The 19,921-nt window shown below is 43.5% G+C and overlaps 1 long non-coding RNA gene across 1 annotated transcript; it reads right to left on the reverse strand.

Annotated features, from left to right (window-relative positions):
• Window positions 1-608: 608 nt before the first annotated feature.
• Window positions 609-18,989, reverse strand: LOC118559119. Its single transcript, XR_004928662.1, has 4 exons — window positions 18,748-18,989; window positions 16,082-16,412; window positions 3,036-3,039; window positions 609-621 (listed from the first exon to the last, which is right to left on the reverse strand). It is a non-coding gene; the product is annotated as an uncharacterized LOC118559119 (long non-coding RNA).
• Window positions 18,990-19,921: the final 932 nt, after the last annotated feature.

A 19,921-nucleotide genomic window follows, 5' to 3' on the forward strand; every position in this document is an offset into this window, starting at 1 on the left:
AACGGTACTATAATAATAATAATAATAATAATATAATAATAATAAAGAAACCCTTATTAGGTGCATAGCATAAGGCCTCCGCCATGCATTTTCAATGCATAGGCGGGCGCCTAATAAAGAAATCCTTATTGGGTGCATAACATAAGGCCTCCGCCATGCATTTTCAATGCATAGGCGGGCGCCTAATAATAAAGAAATCCTTATTAGGTGCATAACATAAGGCCTCCGCCATGCATTTTCAATGCATAGGCGGGTGCCTAATAATAAAGAAACCCTTATTAGGTGCATAACATAAGGCCTCCGCCATGCATTTTCAATGCATAGGCGGGCACCTAATAATAATAAAGAAACCCTTATTAGGTGCATAACATAAGGCCTCCGCCATGCATTTTCAATGCATAGGCGGGCGCCTAACTAGAATCGTTCAACTTCTGAAGAAGTTGAAGAAGGCGCCCGCCTGGTGGTGCGTATAACTGAGGTTATTGAATTGTTACTTGTAAAAAAAAAATAAAAAAAAAATTTGAGGCCCCCCCCCCCCCCAATACACCAGAGGGCCCAAGCGGCCCTTTAGTACGCCTATGGCTTTGACCGGCCCTGGCTGGCTCTCTGCTGCATGGAAAACTACCAACAACTGCAGCTCAATTTGGGGAGGGTTTGGGGTTGTTGCCGGTCTGAGGTGATTTGCGAAAAATCTATAAATCGTACACCAATGAGGGTTACATTTCCTGAATCCAGACAAAAACACCTACATTTTGATGTATTATTTGTCTACGTAGAGTGAAATTTGAGCGAGTACGCTGAAGTTGTTCGGTCTTTTTTACATAACTTTGACTTTGGGGTTGTTGCCGGTCTGAGGTGATTTGCGAAAAATCTATAAATCGTACACCAATGAGGGTTACATTTCCTGAATCCAGACAGAAATACCTACGTTTTGATGTATAATTTGTGCATGTAGAGTGAAAATTGAGCAAGTAGACTAAAGTTGTTTGTTGTTTTTTAGACAATTTTGTCACCAGGGTAGGTGAAAATGGCGTGATGAAAAAAATCTATAAGTCCTACACCAATGAGGTTTACATTTTCTGAATCCAGACAAAAAGACCTACGTTTTGATGTAAAATTTGTCTACGTAGAGTGAAAATTGAGCGAGTAGGCTGAAGTTGTTCGGTCTTTTTCGCATAAGTTTCACTTTGGGGTTGTTGCCGGTCTGAGGTGATTTGCAAGAAATCTAAAAGACCTACACCAATGAGGGTTACATTTCCTGAATCCAGACAGAAATACCTATGTGTTGATGTATAATTTGTGCACGTAGAGTGAAAATTGAGCAAGTAGGCTAAAGTTGTTCTGTGTTTTTTGGAGAATTTTGTCACTATGGTAACTGAAAATGGCGTGATGAGAAAACGATAAAAGATATGCACATTCCGTTTTCACTTCTGAATAGTTCAAAGATATATCTACAAACTGAAAGTTAAACGATGTTTGTAGGTGAAAGCATGACGACACAGTAGAGTGTTGAAAATGACAATTTTTCGGTGTTTTTTTGCGAATTTTGTTCCAACCGGCGTCAAGTACAAAAAGCCCTCATCGCGTCATCGAGATGAACGTTTCGATGTATAGTATGTGGGGGTAGACCCTACAGTTCGGCCTGTATTAACGGTGATGGAAGATTAATAAACAATAATAATAAAGAAACCCTTATTAGGTGCATAACATAAGGCCTCTGCCATGCATTTTCAATGCATAGGCGGGCGCCTAACTAAGAGTTTGGCTGCATTTGTAATGCTAGATGGAGATGCAATGATGCAAAATATGCAAATGTTGTGCAGAGTTTATGGGTTATAGTTCAGCAGTTCAACAGTCTGATGGCAGCAGGGAAAAAGCTTTTGCAGAACCTGGTGGACCTGCAGCGGATGCTGCGGAACCTCTTCCCAGAGGGCAGCAGGGAGAACAGTCCATGATGGGGGTGTGAGGGCTCCCTGATGCTGTTACGGGCTCGGGACACAGATCGCTGAGATGAAATGTCTTTTATGGAGGGAAGAGGAGCCCCGATGATCCCTTCTGCTGTCCTCACCACTCTCCTCACGTTCTTCCAGTTGGAGGCACTGCAGCCTCCACACCACACAGAGAGACCCCTTACAAAAGAAAAATATATTTTTCAATATATTACTCAAAATATATTGTAATATATTTTTCTCTACAATATATTATATTCATTAAATATGGAATTATATATTGATGAAACATATTTTGCAATATATTATATATTGTTGTGATATATTGCAATATATTGCAAAACATACAAATGATTGCCGCTTTCCATATATTGCCATATATTTAACATGAATATATAATATATGTATTTATATACCCAAAAATATATTTAATTTTATATTTATATCCACCATAATGTATTGCAATTTTATATGGGAAAATGTATTGGTAAATGTGTTTTTAATATATTGGCAAATGTATGCTCAATATATTGTAGAATACATTTTAAAAATACATTAATTTATATGGAAACTTGACATGTTTAGAGGAGCATATCTTACAATAATTAACACAGACAAATGGGTATCAAAAGCCATCTTTATTTTCTTTTAAACAGGCATAAATGTACATTGCGTTGTACATTTTTTTAACAGCACAACATATAACAGAGCAAATTCTTAAACAAAATACACAGAAAATCTTCTTAACATCCTGTAACAGTGCAACATACCAATATAAAGTACAAAATACAAATTCAAGTAATTTAATACTTTCAGCATTGTATTACAAAAAGTAATAAAACAACTAAAATACAAAAGCAATTATTTAAAGTGCTTTAACTCCTCTTGTTGTCGGGACACTGTAAAAACAATATCAGACTGACATTCTTACATGCTTTTCCGCTTCACTTGGTGTCTTAGCTCACAGATTCGACCGTTGATGGACTTCCTAACATCAACTCCCTTGGCTGTCGGAAACTGGTTTAGAACTGCATCTGTGGAACAGAACAATAGTTCTTCCTGCTTGGTGTCCCCCTGCCTTGATACCCCCCTGCTCTGGTTTGCTGTATAACAAAAGAAAAAACCTCCCCTCCTGGCAGAGACAAAATAAAAATTTGAAAGCAACCAACTCAGAACTATTTACCTTGTAAAGCTTGAAGTTTTCTCGGGTCGAGAGCCTGGCACCGCTCAGCATTGGGATCCAACTGGCTGACCCCTCCTTTGAGGTTGGACTTGAGGAGGACTTCAACATCAAAGAGGCCCATTAGTAGTACCCGTGCCATTCCATTGGCAGTGGTACAAGTTTTTGAAGTTTCCCAACAATGTGCTGAGACAGTGACGTTGTTGTTCCCGATTTTCACCCTCTGTAAACAAAAAAATATAAAATATAAAAATTGGAGCATGATGAAATAAGGAAAGTTACTACAAGCATTAGAATGCAAAACCTCAGAGAAAAATGCAACAAGCCATGGGCATCACAATAATTATATATGGAGGTGACGTTTCCTCTTCACATTTGACAGCTATGGATTAAGTGTCCCCAGCAAAAGGTGTCTTCAGAAGTGCCCATTATTTTGACATCTGATAATGATAAATGACCACCACTAGTCCTTTGACATTATGAGTTAATCAGGAGTGGACTTTTTCCAGGACAGAACCTCAATCAGCTGTAACTGATAAGTTATGTTGGTGCCGGGACGACAGACGGAGGAAACATAGTGAACAGGTACCTGCAGAAAGTGTTGGTGGAAAAAGTGCATATAAAGAACAGACACACTAGGCGTAGGTGGTACTGGCCAAATAACAACTTTATTGTTCTATTTAAAGCCTACAAGTATACTAATACTGCTTAATGACGTGTACCAACATACTCCTGGTGGAATAGGGTGCTTGGAAGAAACCGCAGCACTTACGCTTTCAGTGTAACCACTGGGTTACTTGTGTTTTTGAAATGATGTGAGAATCTGTATTCTCAGTCTGCTAGGTGCTGATCTTGGAACTTGGCTCGAGCACGTTTTCTTAAACGTGTGGCCGGGGAGGAAACTGTGAATCTACCAGGCTGCTCTTACGCTTGTGTTTTATTCAAAAACTCGCTAACAGACTTTTTTCTGAATAGTCACAAACTTATTTTATACCACCTAATGTTAGAAATAAAAAAAAATAAATAAATACTTACTTGTGAAGATCTGGAAGGTGAACAAAGTGATGTTTCCACAGGGCCGTCACTCACAGGTCCGTCAACATGTTTGGTGGGGCAGTCGTCAACGTCTTTGTTAGTCGTGGTGATGAATGAAACAAGTTTTCTCACCTCAACCAGCAGAGCGGGAATCTCTGAGAAAAAAAGTACAATTTTATACACACAGCAACCATGAAGACCAATATTTTTCACGAAGCTACAAATCAATTGACATAATATAGGGTTAGGGTTAAAATAATAACAGGAGCAAGTTATAGGACTGACAGAACTAAAATACAAATAGAATTCTTTAGAGTGCTGTCACTAACTAACCTGACAACAGCCAGATGCATGTCTCGCTCCGCCTAGCTCCGCTCACATACATCTGGGACACCGCCACAGGAATTGCCTTTATTGAAGGCTGGGGCTTATCAAAAATTCTTGCATATGATTGGATAAGGCACTTATCTGTCATCTTTATCGACGTGCTATTTCAACCACTCACACCGAAGCTAACCCGTGACGCTGATGAGAGCGACGCAGGGAATAAAAAAACTTTTTTTATGTGTTTGCGGCTCTAGTGGCACGCGTTTTATTGACAGGAAGAGGGGGGGGGGAGAGACAGGCGGCAAAGCGCCGCGGGTCGAAGTCGATCCCGGGCGGACCGCGTTGAGGACTAAAGGCATCCTAATATGGTTCGCACTAACCGCTAATGGTTAGCGGCTAACCGCTCGTCAGTGGCTAACCGCTTGCCAAATCCGGTCGGGTGAAGGGCGAAAACATGGTTTCCACCAACAAAAGCCTTCAGAGTTCTCTGATGTTCTTTTAATGAAACAATATCAGGTAGATTGGACAACACAGAAGAAATAGCAGCATCAATGCTAACGCTTGCTTCCTCGACGCAAGCCGCCATTGTTGTTGGAATCTCACGGTTGCCTCTCCGCTACGTCACATCCAGGAAACACCCGCCCTGCGTCCTGATTGGCCAGACCATAAATTTGGTTTCAATGAGCGATGTCCCAGATGTATGTGAGTGGAGCTAGGCAGAGCGAGACATGCATCTGGCTGTTGTCAGGTTAGTCACTAACTCCTCTCGTTGGGACACACAGAAACAGGCCCAGACTTCAAATAATTGCTTGTTGAACATGGTCTAATTAACAGTAACATTCGGTATAAGTGAAACAGACTGTGACTGTTATTACTAGCACAATCATAAGGAAAATTTCCACCTGACATTCAGTAATGTTTCATGACATATCAGTCGAGACTTGCCTTTAACTACCATGTTCCGCAGTTTAGAGTTTTCTCTATGTAAGGCCTTGATCTGGCTCTGCATATCTCTTGTTACATCATTGGTTTCCTGGCTTGACGATTCTGCTGGACCTGCTGGACCGGGGCTGAACTGGTTCTCCCCCAACAGTAATTCCTCCTCCATCCGTCTTTTAGCTGCAACTTTGGCCTTTTTTCTATAAGGTAAAGGTATATATTTTTCATTATTTAGTCATGGATAATCCAATATACTAATGATGCATAGTGTAAAATCAATCTCTGTTAAATTACCTGTTTTGGATTTCCAGACCCGGGTGCCTTTTTACCAATACGAATATATTCTTCACCATAGTCCAGGTGTTTTCTCTTTCTCACCCTCTTAGTTGGCATGTTCTTGGGATCTAGTTCGAAGGCTTCCATTTCCCGCTCAGCAGCTCTCAGTGTAGATTCTTTTTCTACATTAATTTATAGAAACAAATTTAATAATAAACTACCACTGCAATGAATAAATACTGCAGAAAAACATGTGCCAAGTTCTACATAAGGATATATTTTTTGTATCTTTTTTCATCTGTTATTTATATGGCCGCGGGAAGTGGGGGTGCTGCTGCACCCTCTAGTGGCAAGAGGGAGATTTTTTTTAAAAATATATTAAAAATACTTTGCACAATTTATAAATTTCTTAAGAATATTTTGGGAAATGATTTAGATTTTTTTTATTTTACTATAACATGTATTTGGATTTTAATTTAACTATTTTGAGGCCTAATCAACTCAAGTTCACGGAACTTACGTTGTCATGGCAACGTCAAGCAAGCTAGTGGTTGCCGAGTAAAGAGGTATCCCGCTCGCAGCAGCAGACTAGGCCGTGGGCAAGAATCTGTAGAGCATACATTCACCTGAGAACTGATTATATCTGTGTGTTACAGACCCTGGTTATGTGCACTGAAGTGTATATGACAATAAAGTAGTGAACCTCAATCTATTTATTTATTTTTAGTTGTTCTATTTTAAATAGGCCCATAGGCTCATAGGTCTTTTGTCTAAAAAAAAAAAAAAAAAAAAAAAAATTCACAGCACCCCCTGTTCAAAAGTACTTCCAGCGGCCCTGGTTATTTAAGACATTAATTATTTTGATAAATGTGTAACAAACATTGTGTTGCTGTACTTGATATTACAGTAACTGATAAGAAATAAGTGATGTCGAGTGTGAGCGTGTGTGACGACTTACCAGCTAATTAAAGAACTGCAGCATCTTCCACGGGCCATCCGTTAGCAGGTTTCTTGCTATAAGTTGCTTGGCATTCAACAAGAAATGTCCTGTCATTCTAATTATCTGGGTCAAAATCAATTATCCAGCCAACTGGAATTATACTGGTTCTATTTTTGTCAGGTCCCTTCAACCAACTTACAAGGGCAAACCGATATTTTGTCATTTCAGCTAGACAAAGGCTTTTCGTTCCTGCTGCTGGCGCGCAAATCAATCGACTCACCCGCATTCGCGCCTAGCAATAAAGCGCATGCGCGATTTGCGATATGGCAGGCTATATTAACATTTATTAGCTGGAAAGTATTTTAAATATTGCAAATACAGTTTTTCCAAAAATTTAATTTATGAAATCTACAATTACAGTTATGACTATTAGGAGTGTAATTTTGACTAGAAAGAATCCTATTTTAATTATCTAAAAATGGAACAACAGAGAGGAGAGCGCCTTTAATAAATGTCAAAACTGCCTGCCATACACTAAGACTTCTGGTCAGTCTCGTCCTGCCCATTTGCAACCAAACGTAAGCTAGCTGCCACAGACAGACGACGAACATGGAAATAGTTCGACTGAAAAGAAAATATATCCTCCCAGGTTGTGATCAAACGGAAATTCCAAGCAGAACAAGACGATTATGGAAACAAAGGTTTGTCTTTTTGCTTGATTCTGGCTATTTATACAGCACATGATAATACTATCAGCTACAAACAGTTGCAAACTGATTTCAGTACTTTATTTAATTTTATTTATTTATTTATCATTTTTGCTGCGACTATAGCTTGATATGGTCTTGGAGTGATACACAAGAATATTGCTACAATATTGTTATATTGTTTTATTTTCTTTGCTTTTTAGCCATGATATTGCCTAGCCAACGAGCGGTAACTTAGGATGATGTAACATTATTTGCAACATGCCTATCTTGCCTTTAGCATTTTTTATTTTGCATCAATTGATATCAACATTTAACAGTAGCATTCTTATTTATTAGATTTATGTATATGGGAATCAAGAGAATTATGTATTCAAAGATAAACATGGATCTATGTTTTCTCTCACTTTTACCCAGGAAAGCAATGAAAGATCCCAAGATTGATCAGCTGATCCCGGATCTGGTAAGTCATTACTTTTAAACAGAGCTCTCAACTCTCACGCATTGACCGTGTGACACACGCATTTCACTAACTTCACACGCAACACATGGCATTTCACACGCAAACATGGCATTTCTCACGCATAAAAATCACAAAGCCCATCTGGGCTGCGGACGATAAAACTCTGCCTTCTGCTGAGCTGTTTCGGCTTCTTTCACAGCTTGTGGCCATCAGTAATTCCTGCTGCAGTTCGTGTTAACAGAGCAGCAGGAAGAGTGATCAGAGTTATGAATAATTTTAGTCTTAACAGTGGTGAAAGTAAGCCGGTAAGGTCCTGTACCGCGTATGCAGGAAGGGAGGGGGTGGAGCTGCTGCATGGCTGCACGCAGGATCATAAAACAGTTCTGCTAACCAGATGCAGTTTAAAAAGCCACTTAGTCTGTTTATAAGTTTCGTTTTTATTAATTTGGCATTTTTTAACTACATGCACCGTATTTCTGTGCCTCAGCGCTTGCTCCCCCCCATTCTGGACCAGGTGCTTTTATCACCGTTCACCATTCAAAACGTGAATCACTACGTTTAATGTCCTCACATCGGTAGCAACGTGTGCCAGTTAAAGTCAATAGGAGAGTTAGTAGCTGTATTTCATGCTCTTTTGTTTTTAACAACATAGAATCAGTGGCGCTTCGGTGGGCTGCTGCCTCGTGCTTTAATTCAGGTGCGCACTTTTAAGGGTCATTTTAAAGAACTTGTAACATCAGGGGCTTCATCTCAGATCTGTCAGTACCACTGTTCCTTTTATAGGAGCCCTTTACAGTATTTAGTTATGTATTTTCCCCACCGTTTATCCCTTGCACGCAACGCACGGGGGTAAAATCCGCCCACCTCACCTAGAGCACACTGACGACAGCAATAGAGATTTGACTTGTCAGTGCGGCGACTGACTGAGAAACCTGTCGCTGTGAAAGGTGATGATAATGGTTATAAACTGTAACACTCTAGAAGTGCATTGAGCTGAAAAGAGGGACACATCAGCAGCTGGATCGTGCGTAAAGATGCAGCGGGAACCTCTGTGTGCTTCAGTGTTGCTGCTGAGGGGAAAATGTTGACCATAAAGGCTTGATGAAACTCAGCCTGATTCACCAATCAGGTTATAGATCTATAATGATAAACAAACCCATAGATGAATGTGTAACAGTGTAATAGTTCGGTCAATAACTTAAAACTACTTAATTTTATTCAGTATTATTTGAACAATTGTGTATTTTTTATATTCTAATCCATTAACTGAACAATAAAGTATTAATACATCTCTTTCTCTTTTTAACAAAAGTAATACATGTCTACTTCAATGTCTGATGGGATAGAAATGAGATGGAGTTGAGAATCTACCGGCTCTTCCAGTGTCCAGTTAGCCCCGCCCCCAAAATTAGCATAATCTCACTCTTAACTTTTGATAAAAGTTGAGAGGTCTGCTTTTAAACATGAAATCTAAACCGTACTTGTGCTAAATCTGTAATGTTCTGTTGTGGTTCTGGTTATTTTTTCAGTTTAGGATTATTTCTGTTTCTTGTTTTGGATTTTTGCTTAGCTTATTTTTGTTATCTGGCCATTGTTGTTAGTTTTTATTTCACCCCGTGTCCGTTTAGTCTCGTTCCTTACCTTAGGTTTTTGTTTATCTATCTTATGCTCCCTTTATCACCTCCACCTGTTTTTGTTAATTAGACCCGCCCTGCTCTCCTGTTCTGTTGCCTATTTAAGCTGCCTTCATTTTTGCTTAGTTGCTGGATTATTTCATCTTGTCCCTGTCCGCTACCTCGTGGTAAGAGCCTTGCAGCCTCTGTTTATGTTATCTGTCTGTTGCCCTGAATGATCTGTCCTGTTTGTTGAGTCTGTACCAGCCTTTTTGTCACCCTGGAGGATCCGTCATCTTTGTCAATAAAAACCCTTTTTTTAGCATCAGCTCCATGTTTGGCTTAACTTTGGATTCACCACAGCAATTCATTACAGTATAATCCAGCCACATGAATCCAAAGCCAACACGTTCTCTCCGTTACGGAGGAGCTATGCTTGTCCAGACCTGCGCTCCATTCACCTGTCGCAGCCACTCACCGGATTTATCCTGTCAGTCTCCTTCACCGCCGTTCAAGCCGGATCCGGCCCTTTTTCTGGAGGTTGACGCGGAGGTGATCCGGGAGCTCCGTCCGGACCTTTTTCTGGAGTCGGTCCCTTTTCCTTCTTCTGGCGAAGAGGCGCATGACTCGCCGCGGGCGTCGGCGGTCCCTTCCCGTCAGGAGGGATCAGTATCTCCGCCAAGCCCGTCATCCCGCCGCCGGAGGAAAAGACGGCGGCGTATTGACCACTCCTCCAGCCGTTCTAAGCAGCCATCAGCCGAGCCTGGTCAGCCTCGACCGGATGTTGCTTCTCAGCCCTTGCCGGTTGCCCCGTCATCATCGTCCGCTGTTTCCTGTTCAGCAGACCGGGGTCCTCCACTTCCCTGTCCGACTCCGCCCACAGCTCCTCCTAGTGGCGCTGTAGAAGCAGTTCACAAGGATTTGGAGAACAAAATAAGGACTTTTGCACCCCTCATAAAACGCCTCATAGAAGCTCTTTTCTGTCACTATTCCGAGGAGCTGGAGAGAAAATTAAAAGAGGTTGAGGGGCATTACAGATCTGCCCTCCAGGCTTTCTATAGCCGACCCAAACCTGTCTCCGAGGGTCCGGCCGACGCCTCGGCTCCTGAGTCTGTCTCCGAGGGTCCGGCCGACGCCTCGGCTCCTGAGTCTTTCTCCGAGGGTCCGACCGACGCCTCGGCTCCTGAGTCTGTCACCGTGGTTCTGGCCGACGCCTCGCCGCCCGTCAAGCCCAATGAGGGGGTCCAGGAGGACCTGCCTCAGCCCGAGTCCAGAGAATTGGTCCAGGAGGACTTGGCTTCACCCAAGTCACGGGAGGGGGTCCAGGAGGACCTGCCTCCGCCCGAGTCACGAGAGGGGGTTCGGGAGGACCTGCCTCCGCCCAAGTCACGAGAGGGGGTTTGGGAGGACCTGCCCCCGCCCAAGTCCGGTGAGGGGGGTCAGGAGGTCCTGCCCCCGCCGACATGTGACGTGGGAACCCAGAGGGGTCCGTCACCGACATGCGACGTGGGGACCCAGAGGGGTCCGTCACCGACCTGCGACGTGAGAACCCAGGGGGGTCCGTCGCCGACATGTGACGTGGGAACCCAGGGGGGTCCGTCGCCGACATGTGACGTGGGAACCCAGAGGGGTCCGTCGCAGACGTCCGACGTGGGAACCCAGAGGGGTCCGTCGCAGACGTCCGACGTGGGAACCCAGAGGGGTCCGTCGCAGACGTCCGACGTGGGAACCCAGAGGGGTCCATCGCAAACGTGTGATGTGGCAACACAGTGGGGTCCATTGCTGAACTGTGATGCGGGGACTCAGGTGGACCCTTCGTTCTTCGGACACCCCGGGCCTCTGAAGAGGATGCAACAACTGTGGTCCCCTGGAGACTTTGAGCCTCTCGATGTTGTGTTTAAGCCCAGACCCCTTATTGCCCTCATGGACAGCCAACTCTGGGAGAGACTTTATTGGATGTCTCTTTCTGAGACCCTCCAGGAGCTGATCCTGAGACTCCTGGTGGCTAAGGGTCTGACTTTGGCTCCTGAAGCCTGTAGCCCGGGGCCTCCTGAAGCCTGTAGCCCGGGGCCTCCTGAAACCTGTAGCCCGGGGTCTCCTGAAGCCTGTAGCCCGGGGTCTCCTGTAGTCTGTAGCCCTGTGGCCTCTGTAGTCTGTAGCCCTGTGGCCTCTGTAGTCAGTAGCCCTGTGGCCTCTGTAGTCTGTAGCCCTGTGGCCTCTGTAGTCTGTAGCCCTGTGGCCTCTGTAGTCTGTAGTCCTGTGGCCTCTGTAGCCTGTAGCCAGGCTCCCACCTTAGCAGCCTGTTGCCAGGCTCCCACCTTAGCTGCCTGTAGCCAGGCTCCCACCTTAGCTGCCTGTAGCCAGGCTCCCCCTTCAGTCGTCTGTAACCAGGCTCCTTCGTTAGTCGCCTGTAGCCAGGCTCCTTCGTTAGTCGCCTGTAGCCAGGCTTCCCCTTCAGTCACCTGTAGCCAGGCTTCCCCTTCAGTCGCCTGTAGCCAGGCTTCCCCTTCAGTCGCCTGTAGCCAGGCTCCCTCTTCAGTCGCCGGTAGCCAGGCTCCCCCTCCTGTCGCCTGTAGCCAGGCTCCCTCTTCAGTCGCCTGTAGCCAGGCTCCCTCTTCTGTCGCCTGTAGCCAGGCTCCCTCTTCGGTCGCCTGAAGCCAGGCTCCCTCTTCGGTCGCCTGTAGCCAGGCTCCCTCTTCAGTCGCCTGTAGCCAGGCTCCTTCTTTAGTCGCCTGTAGCCAGGCTCCTTCTTTAGTCGCTTGTAGCCAGGCTCCTTCTTTGGTCGCCTGTAGCCAGGCTCCTTCTTCCGTCGCCTGTAGCCAGGCTCCTTTTTCAGTCGCCTGTAGCCAGGCTCCTTCTTCGGTCGCCTGTAGCCAGGCTCCCGCACCGGTAACCAGTGACCAGGCGCCGCCACCTGTAGCCAGTGACCAGGCGCCGCCGCCTGTAGCCAGTGACCAGGCACCGTCGCTTGTAGCCAGTGACCAGGCGCCGTCGCCTGTAGCCAGTGACCGGGCGCCGTCGCCTGTAGCCAGTAACCGGGCGCCGCCGCCTGTAGTCAGTAACCAGGCGCCGCCTCCCCCAGCCGGTAGTCCGGCGCTCTCCTCAGCCTGTAATCCGGCGCCTCCCCTAGTCTGTAGTGCGGCGCCCCCTTGGTCTGTAGTGCGGCGTCTCCCTTAGCCTGTAGTCTGATGCCGCCCTTAGCCTGTAGTCCGGTGCCTCCCTTAGCCTGTAGTCCGACGCCGCCCTTAGCCTGTAGTCCGACGCCGCCCTTAGCCTGTAGTCCGGCGTCTTCCTTAGCCTGTAGTCCGGCGTCTTCCTTAGCCTGTAGTCCGGCGCCAGGGTCTGCTTTCTCTCTCTCCAGACCTCGCCGCCGGTCTCCTGTCACCCTGATCCGCCGACGGCCTCCTGGACGCTCGCCGGACATCCTGTCTCGCCGGGGCCGTCCGCCGGAGAACCTGTCTCGCCGGGGCCGTCCGCCGGAGAACCTGTCTCGCCGGAGCCGTCCGCCGGAGAACCTGTCTCGCCGGGGCCGTCCGCCGGAGAATCTGTCACGTCTGGGCCGTCCGCCGGAGAATCTGTCACATCTGGGCCGTCCGCCGGGACGACTGCCGGAGAACCTGTCACGTCTAGGCCGTCTTCCAGGACGACCACCGGAGATCTTGTCTCGCCGGGACCGTCCGCCGGGACCGTCCTCCGGGACGGTCACTTAGACTGTTTGGACTCTTTATTTTTGAGATTCGCCCTTTGAGGGTTGTTTTTTTTTGTATTGGTTGTGTGTTATTTTTCGGACCCGCCCTGCTCTCCTGTTCTGTTGCCTATTTAAGCCCGCCTTCGTTTTTGCTTAGTTGCTGGATTATCTCATCTTGTCCCTGTCCGCTACCTCGTGGTAAGAGCTTTGCAGCCTCTGTTTATGTTATCTGTCTGTTGCCCTGAATGATCTGTCCTGTTTTTTGAGTCTGTCCCAGCCTTTTTGTCACCCTGGAGGATCCGTCATCTTTGTCAATAAAAACCCTTTTTTTAGCATCAGCTCCGTGTTTGGCTTAACTTTGGATTCACCACAGCAATTCATTAAAAATCTAGTCAGAACATCCTACTTGTTACAAAACAAGACGTTCATTTTTTATTCTTTTTAGTAATTAATATTGTAACCCCCACATGAGTTACAGGTTACACTTTTTTGTCAAATTTGTTGCAGTCATTAGATTTAAACTGTCCTCTTTTGTTTAGACAAGAGCCCATGCCAGTTCTGATGCCCCGAGCCCCCTAAGTGAACCAGACGGACTAGCAGGATCTTCAAGAGAGGAAATTGTAAGTTTCAGAAGCTAAAAAAAACTTAAATAGTAGATCGACAAGCTTTGTTATTTTCAAGTATAATATGGTATTTTTATGTAGAGCACTGAAAAATCCCAAGAGCTCTGAGGTATTCAGCATTACAATGTGGCAGTGTTAAATATTGTACTGACAATAGCATTTTTTAAAAACTTATTGCTCTGCGTTAATAAGACCAACATGGGCCCCACATATTGATATGCATTTGAGATATCTAAAGAAAAAGCATATAATGTGGATTTAAAGCACAACTCGAAACCTTCTAATGCTCTGTGTGTGTAATCCATGTTAACAAAACACAGCATTATTCATTACATTTCAGGCAATCTTTATTTTAAGTTTTGTCTTACTTTGCACATACATCTTGGTAATGTGGAGATTGTTATGTAGACTGTTTGGCATTTTGTTATTTTTCTTTTTCATTAGGATGATGATTCTGGACCTTGGGTTCCACTTAGTGGACAACAAAGTTTATCAGAAGAGGAACACTCTGTAAGTTTCAACTTTTGCAAGAACTTGGCCTTTAGCACGTACATAATAATGAAATAATAATTATAATAAATGTACATGTATTGTGTAATAAATTGTCAATATATTGTATTCTTTTCTGCAACACAGAATCTTAAAGAAATTTTCTCTGACAGTTGCTCTGAAGATGAGCATGATTTCAGCCACATTATGGTGAGTATAATTGCCAGTACATGTCACACGTACTTTTAGGAGTAAGACTCGGCTCTGTAAGACCCACTGTTGCAGAATTAAAACATTTTTTTGTCCTCCCAAAATAAACCTTTTTTTTTTTTGGTTCAACTGCATTAACATACTCATTGGGTCATGTTGTTTCGTCTCACAATGCTATTGGGTCCTACATTTGTATACAAGGCCTGCCCTCAGGTGAAGACGTCACACAACCTCCAGATTTTTGCTTGAGCATTATCCCCTCGATTTACTGGACTGGATTTATCTAATTGAAGTAAGTAAAAAGCTTTGCATATTTTTTTCTGTGTTTATTACAGTGTCTACAACATGTAGTTATTGTGGAAAATGTGCCCTACATTTTATCTAGAGCTTGTTTTGTAATTGTTGCAATATTACAACATTGGGTGAATGTGGTTGATAGAGTTAAGTTTAATAACTCTTTGATTCTGGAAAGAAAGCCAACACAAACAAGTTTTTAGACTCTTCTCAAAGAGACAGAGGGCAGAAGAGCCAGAAACGTGAGGCCGTTTTCATCACAGTCTCGGCTCTATCTGCGCTGGTTACCTCTGTCCATTTGCCTTTATTATCAGACATCAAAGAAGTGGCAGGCGGAGTCAGGGGTTCACAACATGGGGGTAAGAAACAAAACAAAAGGCAAGGGGGGTTTTACAACATGGTGTAAGATTAACATATATAGCAAGAGACTCTTGGTCTAGGAGAACCATCTGTTTCTCCTGTGTGAAGTTAAAACAGTAGAACAGTCCTTAATAAAAAGATAAAAAGAAAATGATTACATTCACATTTCTTCTAACATTCCCTCCTTTTAATCATTTTTTATTTACAATTGGAGCTTAACGTAACCTTATTCAACTACTCATTTCTTGCGTTCTGCATTTTTAATGAGACTGTCATTTGTTAAGCAGTTAACAAGGGAAAAGTTAAACTACGGGGTGAACTTCTTCAAGAGGGATTTGTGAAAGCATTTGATATCGAAACATTACATTTCCCATAGTCTTAGCAATCATAGACTTTAGGCATGGGATTACACAAGCAGTAAAAACACAAAGAATAATAAAAACAATAATAATGGGTGTCATTATTTTCAGTAAAAGGTGCCACCACGATCCTGAAAAGAACCAGGGGAGGAAGTCCACACTTAGAGGAACAGCATCCCGGGACATTGCTTGTTGCAGATTCTTTAAAGCAGACATAGCTTCAGTAATATGAGTTTCATTTGCATCAGAAATGTACGTACAGCATGAAATTCCAATCATTACACATACGCCACCTTGGCTAGCAGTTTACATGTCCAAAACCATTCTGTTTTGCAGTACCATTAAACGCATTACCAGGTGCAAACACAGGTACGAGGACAGTCCTCAGGAAACACGTTCCGTCTCCTGCCGGCATGCTCTTAGCATACAGGGTGGATTTGGGCATCACTGAGCATACGTAGAAGTTACTCATGTTCTTCTCCTCAGCCAAGACCGTCACATTTATCTGCCACAAGTTCTCTGGGTGATGGTCTGGGGGATTTCCCAGCCAAATCTTCATGGCAGTGGAGTGGATGAACCTCTTTCCTCTCTCACTGAGCGGATCTGGACTCAAACAGAGTCCAGCAAACATTTTTGCTAGGTTAACAGAGATGTTAATTTTACCCAGGACTCTAAAGAACAGGGATCAGTTGATTTCTTCACCGACGTTGAGACGAGTGGCCCTAAAAAACCAAACCCCTTTGAAGTCGGACTTCACCACAGTTCCAACCTTAAGGCACTTAACGCTCTCTGTAACTTACAGTGGCTGGGGTGAATTTAGGATGGTCTTTCAGCAATCTTCACAGCTGTTGGCATGGTCAGGAGCACTTGGTATGGTCCTTCCATCCTTGGGCTTGCTCAGTTTTTCCTTCTGATGACTTTGACGAACACCCAGTCTCCTGGTCTCACTGTTTGTGGATCCTGTGGAGAAAAAGATTCTCCTGGCAGTAAATTTGCATTGGACACTTCTTTAGACTGCAACATTTCTCTCATGTAGTCTGCTAGAGTTTTTTTTTTTTTTTTTTTTTTTTTTCTTCCTGTATCTTTTAACCTTCTTCTAAGATAACAGGGCTTGTTACTGTAATTGTTTCTGCACGCACTGGTCATGGTCCAATTATTCCAGCATCCTCCATCTATTTCTTTTTTTTTATTTTTTTTTATTTGGGCTGAAAGCCCCCTTGGTCGCTAGGACTGCCCCTGCCTCCTCGGAAACCTCCTCGACACCGTTGAAGGGTCCGGTGGCTTGGAAAGCAAATATTTATTCTGAATCACACGTAGGATCTTCCCAGAAAATGTGTGTCTCCCCTCCAGATGCACCAACTCCCTTTTTTGCGTGTTTCGTTCTTTTGACGCGCATATTTCATAACTGTGGTTACATTAGACGTTGCCAGTGTAACTAAATGTTTTTTAACCCACGCATAGATATATGGCTGGAAACCTCTCATCAACATTTTTTTTTAGCTGTTGCTGATATGGTGTTTCATCTCCGTCAGCGGGAGGGATGCCGCTGTGAAACTTATATTCTTTTTCAAAACGTATTTTGAACTTGTCTACGTCTTCCCCTATTTTTTGTTTTATGGACGCCAAGTGTCCATAATCTGCTCTTCTGTGGAAAACTGCTCGTGCTGCTTTTGCTAGAGCTGTCCATTTCTGCCTTTTTTCGATCCCCATTTGTGTTTGATGTTCAAATATTCCGCCTCGTGGGGTTCTGCCTGTATGATTCGCCCTTACTTTTTCCCAATGTTTTCCCACTGACGACTGTAAGGCTTGTTCGAACTCATTTCCATTTAAACCATATGAGCTATGAATTCCCTCCATGTCTTGGGTCCATCTTTCTGGATCTTCCTGTGGAGAAATGACACCTTCTACAGCCTTTCTGGTTTCCTCTAACGACCACGGATGGAAAACTGGGATTGTTTGAGGCTGCTGAGCTCCTACATTAGCATTTGTGACCTGCACCATAGGACACAATCCTTTGGACTGGTCTGTAGATAATGAATGATCTGATTTACTCAGTCCATCCAGGTCTGGGTACAGATTTGAAACATCCTTGGGGGGGTTTGAGGGATTATACGGTGGTGGTCTGTTTTCTTCAGTTGCCACCATGGTTTGCGTTACTGAAGTAATGTTCTGGGGGGTTCTTTTTTGTTTAGAGCCTAAACTTGTAACAGACCAAATAGGTGATGAAGTCGGGCTTTGACGCACCGCTCCATTGGCCACCCCACTCCCTCCTTCTGGTCGGGACTGTCTCTGCCTACGGTCTGCTTTATTTTTTGCTCGTGCAACCTGCCTTTTTTGTGCTTGATTTAACCAACAGCGTGCAATTTCAAGCTCTTTTATTTTTTCCTGTTTTTGTTTTCCTGTTTTTGCACTAGCGCTTGTTTCTAGCCGACACACAACGTTTTCCCATTTAGTCACTTTCAACAAACCATTTACATTATACTTTTTCTTCCACTTGCCCAAGTATTTTAAATTAAGTGGATCAATCTGATTCATAAACTTTTCATCCCCTTTTGGATTTCCCTTTGTACTTTGTCTGGAACCCATCCTATTCTTCTTTTGCGTTGTGTTTATATCATTTCCAGGACCTTAATCCTGTTTTTTTTTTTTTTTTTTTTTTAATATACCTTTCAGGACTTTAACCTGGATTTCCTTTTTTTTCTACCTCTTCAGGACTTTAACCTGGATTTCTTTTTTTTAATCTACCATTCAGGACTTTAACCTGGATTTCTTTTTTTTAATCTACCATTCAGGACTTTAACCTGGATTTCCTTTTTTTAATCTAATTTTCAGGACTTTAACCTGGATTTCCTTTTTTTAATCTAATTTTCAGGACTTTAACCTGGATTTCTTTTTTTTTTTCCTACCTTTCAGGACTTTAACCTGGATTTCCTTTTTTTAATCTAATTTTGAGGACTTTAACCTGGATTTCCTTTTTTTAATCTAATTTTCAGGACTTTAACCTGGATTTCTTTTTTTTCCCTACCTTTCAGGACTTTAACCTGGATTTCCTTTTTTAATCTAATTTTCAGGACTTTAACCTGGATTTCCTTTTTTTAATCTAATTTTCAGGACTTTAACCTGGATTTCCTTTTTTAATCTACCTTTCAGGACTTTAACCTGGTTTTCCTTAACTTCTGCGACGGACTCAAACCGGCAGCTTCGAGAGACTCAAACTCTCGATTAACTTTTCGGGGATTTTTTAATCACCCGTAACCCTGAACGATGGACTTTAACCGATCGCTTTAAAACTTACTTGATTTGTTTGGCTTTCTCCCCGGTCGGAATCCCGTCAATCTTCTCGTTGCCGAAAGGAGACGCTGGTCCCAGCGAGGAAATTACCTCCCGGGACTTTCACCAGGTCCTTGCCACAGACCTGCAGTGGTTTACAGCGTGTTGCTCCTGTCGTCAGCGAGTCGATATGTTGGGATCCGGGTCACGGCACCAGCTGATAGAGTTAAGTTTAATAACTCTTTGATTCTGGAAAGAAAGCCAACACAAACAAGTTTTTAGACTCTTCTCAAAGAGACAGAGGGCAGAAGAGCCAGAAACGTGAGGCCGTTTTCATCACAGTCTCGGCTCTATCTGCGCTGGTTACCTCTGTCCATTTGCCTTTATTTTTAGACATCAAAGAAGTGGCAGGCGGAGTCAGGGGTTCACAACATGGGGGTAAGAAACAAAACAAAAGGCAAGGGGGGTTTTACAACATGGTGTAAGATTAACATATATAGCAAGAGACTCTTGGTCTAGGAGAACCATCTGTTTCTCCTGTGTGAAGTTAAAACAGTAGAACAGTCCTTAATAAAAAGATAAAAAGAAAATGATTACATTCACATTTCTTCTAACAGTGGTAGTCAAAACAACCCTGTTTTTGAGAGGAATGTCTTGAGAGGAAGTTTTCCCAATATAACTTTGAACCACACATAATTTACACATTCTAGCCCTTTGCCTTATATTGGATTATATATATTATTGTGTTAGAAGCTAATATACTAAGATATATTGCCATATCTAATCATTTTAATTTACTTATAAGGATTTCTAACCACCTTCAACACTTAGTATTTTTCCCTTATCACAGAAGGCAGGGCTTTCTAACTTGTCTACAACACAACAGCCATGTTGTGCATGTCTGCCCTTTGTCTTGGCTATTGATAAGGTAATGTTCCAATCAATTCATAGTCAAAGCAGGTGTGGGGGATGCTTGAAGGGGGGCTTTGCATTACATTGCTCTGGAACAGGGGTTGATGTTCAGGAATGTAAGGTGTGGCTGCAAGTTGGAGGCTACTTGCATTCCTGTTTTAATGATAATCAGAGTTTAGAATTGGTCGGCCACACAGTATTGTGTGACCAGTGAAATGTGTGAATGAGTTGCTTCAGGGCAATGTGTAAACACTTCAAATTAACATCAATCTCTCCACCACCCAGTC

This window comes from Fundulus heteroclitus, unplaced genomic scaffold (genome assembly GCF_011125445.2).
Source record: "Fundulus heteroclitus isolate FHET01 unplaced genomic scaffold, MU-UCD_Fhet_4.1 scaffold_229, whole genome shotgun sequence".
In the NCBI taxonomy this organism is placed as follows: Eukaryota; Metazoa; Chordata; class Actinopteri; order Cyprinodontiformes; family Fundulidae; genus Fundulus; species Fundulus heteroclitus.